We start from the raw sequence: 14,014 nt of genomic DNA, 5'->3' as shown, positions 1-14,014 counted from the left end.
ATAATTAAGAGTCTGTAGAAGATGACCTCTGAGGTACCTTCAGCTCTAGATCCATAATCCTGAAACTTGAACTGCACTTGTTTGTCCTGCCGGTACCTCAAAATCAACATGTTCCCAACTGTCTGACTTCATCTTCTTCCCCAAATCACCTACCTATAGCCTTTCCATTCACACTATCAACTCTTATGATTTCAGCCCCTCAATCCCTTCTCATTTGAACTTATTATAAGAGCTTTCTCACTGGCCTCCCTGTTTCCTAGGCGTTTCTCTCCTTCATTCCACCCTCATTCAGCTACTAAAAGCATCTTCCTAATGCACAGGTCTGGTCATGCCAATTCCATGCTTAAAAACTCTACTTTGCATCTAGGATAAAATGCAAAGTCTTTAACCTAGCATTTAAAGTCCACAAAATCATGGTATCTGAGAGTTAGAAAGGTTATCAAGGCCCATTTAGTCCAACCCATACCTGACAAAGAGTCCCTTCTTTGTAAACTGTAAATTGGTAAATTGGTCATCCTGCTTCAAGCATCCTTTGTTTGAAGAACTTTGACAAGGGCCAACCCATTAGCATCTCAAGGCAACCAGTCACTTTTGCCCAGATTTATGTGATAGTCAACTAGAAGTTATTAAATGCCTACTATCAAATGAGGTAAGATTTATAAAGCACTTAGCACAGAACCTGGAGCAGAGTAGGTACCTAATAAATACTTATTCCCTCCCATACTATGTGCCAGGCACTGTGCTAAGCACTGAACAAGAGCACTAATATCACCATTACTCTCTTTCATCTACTCTACATTCAAGTCCAATAGGCCTACTAGTTGTTTGCTGAACCCAACATGGTATATCCCATCACTGTACATTTGCATAGGCAATCCCCATTCCTGAAATGCACACGATCCTCTCATCATTTTTCAAGGCTCAGTTCAGACACCCTTCCTTCTACATAGTTTTCTCTGATCCCTCCAAAGGAAAATTTTATCTTCCTCTGAAATAGCATTTTTCTGGACCTTTTGTCCCCACCAAAGTCTACCTATAAGGTATCTTGTTTTCCCTTCCTCCTTCATTAGAATGTAAACTCCTTGAGGAGAAGTAATATCATTTTTATCTTTGTGTTCCCTGTGCCAAACACACTGCTTATTTCCTATGGGCATTGCAGTAAGCTATAAAAATTTATTGAATCAGAGAGTGGTTCCACCAGATGACTTCAGGAATCCCTTCCAACTCGGTGGTTCTATAAACTTGTGATCGGTAATAAATGGGGAATGTTATAGAAATTGTTTCTAATACCTGGCAGGTACATTAAATAGCAAATAGACCTTGGAAGTCAAATGATTCTTTGAGGCCCATGATGAGCTCAACACACCAATCAGAAGGATAGAGTTGTCCTATTATAATAGTAGGAAAGTGTATACTAAAGTCTTCTAGGTTGGTAAAATTTGAAAATAAGAGAAAAGAGAAATATGGGGAAATAGTGTCTCACCATAAAAGAGAAAAACAAAGATAAGTAAAGCAAAACATTAAGTACCCTGAAAATAAGTTGAATTTTAAAATAATATCAAACATCCTCTGGAAGAAATGAATTAACCCTCTAAAATAGGTTCATATTTATGCATAAACCACTATTACCTGGTATACTGTGAAAACAAAAAATACAGGCAACATAAAAGTTTATTTTAATCATTTTTAGTACCTAATAGTTCTTTTCAACATTTAATAAAACTACTATATCAATCCAAATGTGTTACAATTTCAACAATTCTCCTTTCCTTAATCTTCCTATGAATAGATATAAAACTTGAGCTCAGTTTCACCCACTAGACTGTATACTGACTAATCTAATTCAGGATAATTAATATTCATGGATAATTAATACAACTGTGCTAATATTTTAAAGATGTAATCATTATATAAATTCTAAAGCCTTTTCTTGGAATATAATTCATATTTGGGAACTGTATACTTTTTTGGAAGTGCATTCACTTTTTCAGAGTACTTGCCACATGGGAATATGAAATAGAAAGCAAACAAACCAAGAACAGAACCCTTGATAATGAAACTTCACCCTATCCAACCTTGGAAGGCAGTATGAGCCTGTACCAGCCTCAAAAGAACAAGTCCAAGCAGGTTTTATAGGAGTCTATTCTGAATAATGACGACTCCACTTTCTTCCTTCCCCCCCCCCCACACACACGACTGTAGACATTAGACAGCTATATAGACAGACATGATGGATCATTCTATCAGACACTCATGGAGTGCTTTCTGAAAACAGTACTTCAAAAACAGTATTTTGGCCCTAAATAAGCAATTGTTTTAAGGTATAACAAGCAGACAACCTGAAACAATGTCTTGGATCATTTCAACAAATACTTTCACTGTCCAGACCTGAAACAGTGCTAGAGTTGCTAAGAAAAACAATCTGGCAAACAGAGATACAGTGTGATGACTCAGAAAGTACAGACAAACTTCTATAACAGAAGCCAACAAAGACTACACTTCTTTACAGTTAATTATCCTGTCATTAATAGGCAGGATTTTCTTTTAACAGATGCAGAAAGCTAAATAGATTACAAACTAGACAAAACATTATTTATCAATTGAATTATTACCAAAGTTATAACAATGCAATTTAATAATTTAATTTAAAATATTAGCAGTCCAAGTAGAATTATTCTCACCTAAAATTAACAATAAATGTCACAAGCACTAACTATAGAAATTAGTCTGACAGTTCTTCCAGAAAATCTGATTTGGTTTTTTTTTAACCACTTTTCTTATAATAGATTTAAGTTGTCAGGACACTTTGGTTATTTTTGGTGGGTGGACGTTCTATCACCATTCTAGTGCTGCCAAATTAATCAAAAAAGACTACTCAAAGAATGCAATCTGTGCTAAAAAGGAACCTGTGAGATCTTAACCCAACTTCCTCATTTTGTGGGTAGAAAACAGGTTCAGAAGACATGATGATATAACTATTATGGTAAAAACAGTCCTGATGCAGTATTATTTTTAGGGGCGGGGTAATGAGGGTTAAGTGACTTGCCCAGGGTCACACAGCTAGTAAGTGTCAGGTGTCTGAGGCTGGATTTGAACTCAAGTCCTGCTGAATCCAAGGCTGGTGCTTTATGCATTGCACCACCTAGCTGCCCCTTGATGCAGCTCCCCTTGATGCAGCTGCCCCTTGATGCAGTTCCCCTTGATTTTCAGTATTAGTATGGGTATGAAAAACACCTTAAAATGACTTTAAAATACTTAGTTAAGGGGGGCGGCTAGGTGGCACAGTGGATAAAGCACGGGCCCTGGATTCAGGAGTTCCTGAGTTCAAACCCGGCCTCAGACACTTGATACTTACTGGCTGTGTGACTCTGGGCAAGTCACTTAACCCCAATTGCCTCACCAAAAAAAAAAACAAAACCCTTAGTTAAGAACTTTAAATTGATACAAATGAGGGTATCATATGGGAACCTCTTAATTTATATAGCATGTCTTCCAGAACCATGGGACCTTATCATCAACCTTATATTTTTTTTTATTCATTTGACAAGCTTAATTAAGCACTCAATATGTACCAGGCACACAGCTAAACAAAAACCAATTCTTTCCCTCAAGAAACTTATATTCTGATTAAGGAAAACAACATATACACAGAAAAACCAATACAAAATAAATTCACAGCAGAAACAAAGTAACTTCTGGGGGAGAAGGGCATTGGAACAGTTGAAGGATTAAGACAGGCTTTCTATAAGAGAAAGTACTTGAATGAGCTTTGAAAAAAACTAGAGATTCCATGAGACTATAATGAGGAATGAAAGAGAATGAATTCCAGGCACAGAATGGAGATAAGAGGTGTAATATGTAATATCCAGTGCTTGGCACAATAGTTGGTATACAGTATGTGCTTAATTAATGCTTGTTGAAAATATTGGGAGTGGGGGGAATTGGGACACTAATGCACTACTGGTGAAGTTGTGAACTGATCCAACCATTCTGAAGAGAAATCTGGAACTATGCCCAAAAGGCTATAAAATTGTGTAGATCATTGGACCCAAGAATACCCCTACTAGGTCTATATCCCAAAGAGATATTTTTTTTAAAAAGGAAAAGGACCTAAATGTACAAAAATATTTATAGCAACTCTTTTTGTAGTGGCTAAGAATTGTAAATAGAGAGGATGCCAATCAATTGGGGAATAACTTGTCATATATGTTTGTGATGGAATACTATTGTACTATAAGAAATTATGAGCAGAATGCTTTCAGAATAACTTGGAAGGATTTATGTGAACAGATGCAAAGTGAAGTGAGAAGAACCAGCAGAACATTGTACACAGTAGCAGCAATGTTGTATAATGACCAGCTGTGAACAACTTAGGTATTCTCAGCAATATAATGATCCAAGACAATTACAAAGGACTCATGATGAAAAATGCTATCAGCCTCCAGAGAAAGAATGAATGGAATCTGAATATAGATGAAAATATACTTTTTTGTGGATTTTGAATTTCTTATTTTATTTGTGATACTTTTTTTACTGCCTTTCCTCTGCCATCTTGGCTCATGATATATACTTTTAAAAAATTTTATTTTTCTTAGAGTTTTTTTTGTTTGTTTTCTTTCACAATATGACTAATATGGAAATATGTTACATGACTGCACATGAATAACCTATATCAAATTGTTTGCCTTCTCAATGAGGGGGGAGGGGAAGAAGAAAGGGAGAGAGAGAATTCAGTACTCAAATTTTTAAAAATCAATGTTAAAAATTGTCTTTACATGTTATTGAAAAAAAATTAAAATAAATAATTGTTGATTTGACTTAAATAATAAGTATATCATTTAGGCTGAAAGAGTATGTGAAAGAGAATAATGGGAAGGTAAGCCAAAGCCATACTATGAAGGATTCAAATTGAGAAAAGTACATTTTACCTTCTGGACCTAAAGAAGCTATTCTTGAAAATTATAGTGCCATAGTCAAATCTGTATTTTAGGAATTTCCATTTGACAGCTATGTATAGGATATTATGGAGAGGAAAGAGACCAGTGAAAGAAAGACCAACTAGGAGCCTTCTGTAACAGCTTAGGTAAAAGATAAGTAAGTCTTGAGCTAGGGAGGTAACTGTTAATAGACAAAAGGGAATGAATATAAAGAATACTGTGGAGATTAAATTAATAAGGCACTGATAAACTGATTGGTTGTCAGAGGTAATAGAGAATGAAAAATTAAGCATGACTCCCATGTTGTGAATTTAGATAACTGGAATGACAGTGATGTCCTCAACAGAAACAAGGAAGTTAGGAAAAGGGGCAGATTTGTGTATGGGGAGGTAGTGGTAAGATAATGAGTTCTGAACCTGTTGAGTTGGAAATAACTACACAACAGTCAGTTGCAAATGTTTAATAGGCAGCTGGGATGCAGGATGTTCAGGAGAGAGATTAAGGATGATTATATAGATCTAGGAATTGAACCCATGTGAGCTGATATGGTTACTCAGAAATATGGAAGATTAGAGGGTTTAGGACAGGGTGACACACACCCATGCAAACTGTGTATGACATGGTTGGTGATCAGCAAAGGAGTTTGAGAAAAATCAGTCAGATAGGTAGGAGGACAATCAAGATAGAGTAGTATCATAAAAATCCATAGAGGAGAGAGTATCCAGGAAGAGTATGATCAACAGTGACAAATGCTAAAGAGACACCAAGAAGGATGAGGGCTGAGAAAAGATTACATGATTTGTTCATTGACATACATAGGAGTTGTTATGACAAATCTCCAAAGGAGTTCATTTTCAGTCTCACTTTTTAATTGCAATACCATGATTTCTGAAATGCAATACTGAGGTTCAAAAATCTAAATAACTAAAATTTAGTTTAAAAATATTTACTGTTCCAAGTCAAAATAACAAGCTAGGCAAAATGCTAAATGCTGAGGATACAAAGAATGGCACAAGACTGCTCCTACCCTAAAAAGCTCACAATCTAAAGAGGGGAGACAACATTCAAAGAGCTATGGACAAACTACAGACAAAATAAATTTGAGATAATCTCAGAGGGAAAGCATTAGCATGCAAGGAGATTGGGAAAAGCTTCCTGTAGAAAGTAGGATTTTAGCTACTTTAGACATGAAGGAAGCCAAGTGGAGATGAGGAGGAAAAGAATTCCAGTTCTACTGCCAAGAACTATTTGATAATTCTTAGAAACTTTTCAACTTTCTCTTTAGATTCTGTCCTTTTCTTAGTTATCTGAAATATGCTCTATACTGTATAACTATATGTATATCCATACAAGGTAAACATGGGTCTATAAATTCAACATATTTTTGTAATGAAGATAATAAAGTTAGACTGTGACAGCATGTAGTTTAGTGTTGTTCTATAAAGTGAATTTGAACACACAGAAAAATTGTCTAAGGAGTCACAACCAAGTCAAAATAGAACATCTACCTCCTAAAACCACCAAAAGGATAAAGTACTTTGAAATATTAGGATGAAAGCTCAGTGAAAAGGTCAGAATAGGTTTGATCCTTTCTTCCCCTTTGGTGTCTGGTCTAATACAGAGGCTAGGTAAAGGGAGCTGGTAGCTATAGAATTTTCAAATTTAGGGAGTCAGTCAGTCAGTAGTCATTTTTAAAGCTCCCACTATGTGCCAGGCACTGTGTTAAGCAATGGGGATATAAAAAGAGGCAAAACACAGAGTTTGCTGATTACAGAAGACTTAGATATGTTCTCTGGGTTATATAAGGCACTCATTATTAACTTTGTTACTATTTTTGGACAGAATCTGTGGTTTCATGGGTTTTATAAGGAAATTCTTTTACCAATGAAGAGCTTCACTAACACCACAATTTATAGAGAGTTGACTGAGTCAGTGAGAGGTTAGGTAACTTGCCCAGGGTCATAGAGCCAAATATGCCAAAGAGAGATCTTCCTAATGTAGAGGTATTAAGCTTCTCTATCCACTGCGTTGTAAAAAGAGCTCATTACCTCAGGTGGGATGACCTTGATTTTCTTCCATAGCACCAATAGGGATCATAATCTACAAGTAGATGGGAAATAACCAGATTTATATAATTAGTAATTATATTCTAGGGCAGCTAGGTGGCACAGTGGGTAGAGCATGAGGCTTGAAGTCAGAAAGACTCATCTTCATGAGTTAAAATCTAGCCTCAAACACTTACTAGCTGTGACCCTGAGCCAGTCATTTAACCCTGTTTACCTCAGTTTTCTCTTCTCTAAAAATCAGCTGGAAAGGGAAATGCCTAACCACTCCAGTATCTTGTCCTAGAAAACCCCAAATGGGGTCATGAAGTCAAACACAACTGGAAAACAATTATATTCTAGACCTGATATATTTGTTATTCTGTGAGAAGTTACAGCATTGAAAGATATGACATGGGGGCAGCTAGGTGGCGCAGTGGATAAAGCACTGGCCCTGGATTCAGGAGGACCTGAGTTCGGATCCAGCCTCAGACACTTGACACTTACTAGCTGTGTGACCCTGGGCAAGTCACTTAACCCCCCATTGCCCTGCAAAAAATAAAAAAAAAGAAAGATATGACATGGGGAAGAATTCTATAGACACTTGGTTTGGGTAAGTCAAGTATTTCAATGATCTATCAAGCCTACAATAAAACAGAACCACTTGAAATAATGCACAAAGGAAAGTGTGGTCAAAGATGAAAAGCAACACCAACAACTGACAAACTATTACTTCAAAATAGCCTTACTCGTCCTCACAAAATATGCCTTCAGAGGGAGGTCAGATGGAGTGGTTATTGCTCATTCCTTTTCATGGCACGGTAGACTTCTTGAAGTTGGAAGAACAGTGAAAAGATCAGGGTTTTTTTTAAGCAGTTAATTATTGTTATGTAGAAAAAAGTTTCTATCATCAAAAAAAAAATAATACAAAGACTAGATTAAGGTTGAAAAAGGTGACTTTTACTGCCAAAAGTCATTTTTTTATTCAAGGCTATACCAAAACCAAGTGATCCTCTGAAATATAGATACCTTCATCAGACTATAAAACATCCCCCTCCAAAAAATGTTTTTGGAATTTTCTTACTTCAATTGGACCCATACAAATTTGGCCTCAATTGGGTCTTATCTTCATTGAAGAAATTATGAGCTTTGATAGATATACTTATATAACAAAAAGTAGACTTTTTCTGGTATCACAAACATTTCCAAGTAGAAATGGAATACTGCAGAACAACCTTGCAGAAATCATGAAAGATTAAGAAACTTACCCCACCCCCAAATGAAGATAAACATACTTGAATGGCCTGGGAACTCACCTGACAAACTCTATTGAAAATGTATGGACTAGGAGGCAGCTAAGTGACGCAGTGGATAAAGCACTGGCCCTGGATTCAGGAGGACCTGAGTTCAAATCCGGCCTCAGACACTTGACACTTACTAGCTGTGTGACCTTGGGCAAATCACTTAACCCTCATTGCCCCGCAAAAAAAAAGACGACAAAAAAAAGAAAATGTATGGACTATAATTGAGTCTAGACTTGGAAAAAATGGACAGTTCTCCAAAGGTCCACTTAATATCTAATATGATTTTAAATTTTGGTTTCATGATGAAGTAAATATTATTAAGATTAATTAAACTTTGATTTAATTAAATTTAAATTAAAATTTTTTAAAGTTAAGATCTTGTGACCTCAATGCCAAATCTTGTAAAACATGTAAGTGTAGCTAAAGGATGTGTCATATTGAAAGCTTATTAAGCTAGAAGAAGAAGAAGAAGCTAGTATTTATATAATGCTTTAAGTTCTATAAAGCACTTTAAAATATTATATAATTTCATCTTCACAAGAAACCTGGAAGGCGGGTACTATTATTTTTACCATTTGACCAATGAAAAAATTGAAATGAACAGAAATTAATTGACATTCCTGTTATCACACAGCTAGGAAGTGTCTCAGTTCAAATTTGAACTCAGGTCCTCCTGATTCCAGGTGTCATCTCTCCATTCACTACTAAAGTTGCAAAGTGTATTGTATAAATTAATAAAGCTCATGATTTCACTTTGCCCAAAGTAATTCACACAACATTCTAAGTCCTAAATAAATGTTTTGTTGAATGGAATGGAACTTTTGCAACAATGTTAATGAAGTCACATTATAAAATCAAAACCTTGTTTTTGTTTATGATGGAAAGCTTTAAAAATATTTTATCTATATTTTAAAACCTCATATGACTAATAAAAAAGGAACTTGCCAACAACTGGTTTGCATTCCCACACCTACCTTTGGACTGTCCCAAAACATTTAAAACATGGCTGAGTCAGGCTGCATAATAATTTGTAGTAACTAGGTTTTATATTACACAGTCACCTTAAGCTTTGTGTGGCAAAAATCTAAAATGTGTCCAGAGAACTCTTTTCTTCAAACCTGCTTCAATTAGCAATAATCTGTACCAATATTCATGAAATTTCTTAAGTAGGTGACCTATTTAAATGAGTTTTAAAGTAACATCAAAAGCATAAATCTGAGTTTACAAACGCAAAGCAGTTCCACTACAATCAATTTTTTAAATGTTTAAATCAAACAAATGACTTGCTGGATCTCTAAGATCACAAGGATCCTGAATTTGGAGGAGCAAGCAATGTTAGGGATAATCTAGTCCAACCTCCTTATACAGTCAAACTGTATCAACAAATCATAGAATTTTAAAGTTGAGAGGGACTTCAAGGGCCACCTAGTCCAACCATACTGTAAGAAAAAATGCCCCCAAAGGGGTAATAGAGTCTCTGAATAAAGAACTCCATGAAGGAGGGAGCCCACCACCACCCAGGACAACAATCCATACTACTTTGTACTACTCTAATTGTAAGTTTTACTGACTACAACCATAAATTTGCCTCTTTGCAATTTCTTGTCATCCATTCTCCTGGTTTTGCCTTTAAAGGGCCACATAAAATAAATCCAAGATATGTTAGAATATGATGACCTTCACCTATATAAAACAATGATATTCTCCTGCACTGGAATGCACTCTCTTCTCATTTCTGACTCCTAGAATTTCTAGTTTTCTTCAAAGCTCAGCTCACTTACCATCTGCTACCCTAACCCTTTCCTGATCTCCTAAATCAGAATTACGGTCTTCTTCCTCCTCAAATTATCATATATAATCTTATATTTAAGAGGCAGCCTGGTCTGGTCAAAAAAAGGGGGGGAGGGCGGGGAGCAAGGCTCAAAACTAGGAAGACCAGGGTTGGAGTGTAGAGCCTCTGACAATGCTTCCAGTATGCGTTCTTGGGGAAGACAAAGCTTTCAATTCCCTAGACAAATGGCTAAGACTATAGACTGCAGAACAGTTGCAAATCAACATTGGGTAAAGGGAATTTCCTCACCTAGTAGAGAGAGTTCCCTAAACCAATGAAATCATAGGTCCATCCGCTATCAGTGGTCTAATATTTACACGTGGCATCAGCCCAGTAGAATGCAAGTTCCTTGAGGGGCCAGGAGGTCTCATTTGTCTTTATATTTCCAGAGCCAGAACAGTGAACCTCAGAGGATAGAGATCAGACTATGGACCCAGGTTAGGCATAGGGACCCCAGGCCTGCCTTGCACATAATGGGCACTTAATAAATGCTTGTTAGATTATATAGAATATATTGGAGACAGCCTCTACCACTCACCACAGATATATTACTCATTCACACATGATTCCACTTGTTCATACCCTTCCCAATGAGTGCCATTTGCTTCCCTGAAAAAATAACAAGAAAAACTCATAGGAAGCCTTCTGCTGTTTTACTGTACAGAAACCAGTGATGAAGCCATGTATTAAAACTATAAAAGTACAGCAATGGTTATGTAAAGAGGGAGAAAAGTTGAACACCCATTCTGTATCACTTAAAATGTTCCTGACCGAACGGCCTTAATAGTAGAGGCCCGGGTGGAAGGGGAGAGAATGTCTAATTACACTTGCCATTCTTCCTAAAATTTTCATGGAGATGACTCTGAACCTAATCACGAACCCAGCAAGACTACAGGAGCTCGGGAATGATGCCCTTTAGCGCTGTGCGATTCTCAGAGAAACCCAGAGAACTCGAATGAAATCAAACTTCGATGACAGAAAAGGTATGATAAAAGTCATCCAACTGAAGAGCTGAAATGAACCATCCTGGCTTGGTTATGACTTGCTGCTACTTGTACTGCCTGCGTCTACTAGTGCCTCAGACTCTCCCGTTCAAGAGAAGGAAGACGGAAAGAAGGGAGGGGAAGAAAGGGGAGGGGAAGAATAACTTAAAGAAAAAAATAAACATCTACAAAGCTTAATGCTACATTGTACTTTTCTGCCTTCAGTAAAATAAGGTAGCCAACCTCATCCTGAACAGCAAGATCCGATTTCCGAAGCCCTTCGTGCGCCCCTCTTTTTTATTTAAAAGAAAAAACAACCTGCCCCAAGAAGGTGTTAGAGTCCGTCCCTAAAGGCAATTTCAGACAACAAAGACCCCAAGCAATCAAAATGGAATTATAATCCGCGCTGTATTAACCGCCACCGACGCGGAGATGGATTTGCTAGCAGCTCAGCCTCCCATCAACCCACACCTCCCCCACCCCACCCCCAGCCAGCCACCTCCTGGGAGTCTCAGCTACCCCCATCCCACCCCCATCCCGGCCGTCTCTTTGGTACCCAGGGGCGGACCTAGAGCCTCGCCCGGGATTTTGCAATCTCTCTGCTGCTTCTCCGAAAAGCTGTGTTCAAATTCTTTCCCGCCCAGGCATGACGAGAGGAACGATAACAATCGGCTAATACGAGAGAGCTTTGAGGTTGGGGGGACGGGGGGGGGGGCGGAGGGGGGTGGAAGAGAAGGAGGAGGAAGAAGAGGGAGGAGAAAGCTTGAACCCGAGGCTGAAGTCTGAGCTCCAGGCTGGTGGTGGCTATGGGCAAAGCCCCACCGAGCGCTACCCCCTTCCCGAGGTAGGCGGGCGGCCCGAAGGTGACACAAAGAAACAGAGACAAACGCCAAGCTCGGGCGCTCGGTCCAAACCCCTGCACGCTCCGCCCGCCCGCTGACAACTTTGCTGCGCCCCCCGTACACCCCTCTCTGTTCCCCCAGGCAAACTTTCCCGCGGCCGCGAACCCAGCCCTGTTGTCCGCGTTTGGACTCCGCTGCCTTCCCTCCTCTTCATTCCCCCCACCCCCCCCCATCGTCCTCTTCCTCCCTAGGCTCGGGAAGATTTCCATCCCTAGCACTCAGCCGCCCCCTCCTTGTCTCCTCCTCCCCGCTCTCCCCGCCACAAGGCAGTGGCGGCGCGGCGCACCGCGCCGAGGCTTGGAGAGCCGGTGCGGCCACACTCACCCGCCTACAGCCCGGCGGGAGGGCGCGGGGCCGCGGGCACTGCCACAGCTCGGCGCCTCCCGTCCTTTCTTCTTTCTCCCGGGCTCGAGCTTTTCCTTTCTCTCGCTCGCTTTTTCTTTCTGTGCAGTCGGTCGAGGCTCTCGGCGCTACACAGCCCGCTCCGCTCCTTGGCGCTCGGGGAGCGGCAAACCACGCCCCACGCCTTCCCCGCCCGCCAGCCCGCCAGCCCCAGGCTGCCCACACTCCTGTTCTCAGAGCCGCAGCCAGCACCACCCTCCCCGTCCACTTTAGAGCATGTCCGTAGGGAGCAGGGCGGGGAGGCGGAGCGGCCCTCGGCTGCTCCCTCCTAAACCCTGAGCGCCAGGACTTCTCAAGAAGTAACTCCAGCCCGGCGGCTCGGCGGAGATGGATGGAGACGACTTCGAGTTCTGTCCAGCCCCAGAAAGTGGGAGGGCCTGAGGGGCAAGTACCAGAAAGTTAAGGATCCCCTCTCGTACCCAGAAGCCCAGGCCGGCTCACTGTGCTCAGTTCAGGGAGCGCACTACTTGGAGTTTACTGGAGCCTGGACCAGCCAAAGAAAGAGGCTAAGAGCGGACACTTGGGGACTCCCTCCACCTTTCCTGCTGAGTCCCGTTCAGTTTGGGGCAGGTCGTTCAGCAAAAGGTTGGTCATCGGGTGCCGAGTTTTATTTGACCACACCAGCTCGTGCCACTGCCCACCGAGGCTTTGTAGAGTTAGTGCGCAGGCTGATGAAATTTCAGATCTTACGCGGGGAATAAAGCATGAGCATTTATGTATCATGTTCCAGGTATTGTGCTTTATTGAGTGACTGATTTTACCAGTATGATCTCTTTTGAGATAGTCAGGCTTTAATTAGAACCTCTCATTCTGAATCCAGTGCCACTGCATCTTCTCTCTTCAACTAGATGTTCCACTTGTCCCTCAAATTTTAACATTTCCAAAATCATCTTCTGACTTTACTATTGGTTTCTGTGGCACTACCATTCTTCCAGTGCCCCATGTTAATAATTCTCGGGCTCTCTTTTACTCTTTTTGTTCCCTCACCTCTCACACCCAGTCGGTCAGTCAATAAACATTTATTAAGCACCTGCTTTGTGGCAGGCATTGTGCTACGTGCTAGGCATACAAAGAATGGCAAAAGACAGTCCCTACCTTCAAGGAGCTCACAATCTAATGTCATTTGGCATTCTCTCAGTTCCACCCAACTCCATACCACTTATTAAATCTATTTTCTACTCTCTAGTCCCACTTATATCAAGATCCTCAATACCTTGTCAATACTTCCCGGACTATTGTAACCTCTAATAGGTTCATACTAGTTTTGCTTTCTTCTCCTGCAATCAGTCCTTCATAAGGACTGTCCAAAGAATTTTTATGTGTTGGCTTGGTCATTGTCCCTCCAGTGTTCAAAAGTCTTCCATAGGTCCCTATTGCCACTGAGAAAAGTTCACGTCATTATTCAATGTTCTCTATAATATGGCACTACTTTGTATAATTTTTATAGGCTACCTTATCCAAAACTACTCTGGGTTCCAGAAACACACCCTCTATTTTCCTGTGTCTATACTTTTGTGGATAATGTTCCCTATGCCTGAAAAATCTTCCTTTCCCTTCTTTGCCTGCTGAATTCATATCCATCCTTTAAATTCCTTCTCAAGCACTGTTTCCTA

At 39.9% G+C, this 14,014-nt stretch overlaps 1 protein-coding gene across 1 annotated transcript in view; it reads right to left on the bottom strand.

Annotated features, from left to right (window-relative positions):
* Window positions 1-12,486, bottom strand: part of SYNE2 (spectrin repeat containing nuclear envelope protein 2) — a 430,300-nt gene extending 417,814 nt beyond the window's left edge. The window contains exon 1 of the mRNA XM_043984057.1: window positions 12,324-12,486. The gene's annotated coding sequence lies outside the window, so the exon portion shown is untranslated. The remainder of the gene's footprint in view (window positions 1-12,323) is intronic.
* Window positions 12,487-14,014: the final 1,528 nt, after the last annotated feature.

Source organism: Dromiciops gliroides, chromosome 2 (genome assembly GCF_019393635.1).
Source record: "Dromiciops gliroides isolate mDroGli1 chromosome 2, mDroGli1.pri, whole genome shotgun sequence".
NCBI lineage: Eukaryota > Metazoa > Chordata > Mammalia > Microbiotheria > Microbiotheriidae > Dromiciops > Dromiciops gliroides.
The sequence above is the reverse complement of the archived record's forward strand: the minus strand, read 5'-3'. Positions and strand labels throughout refer to the sequence as shown.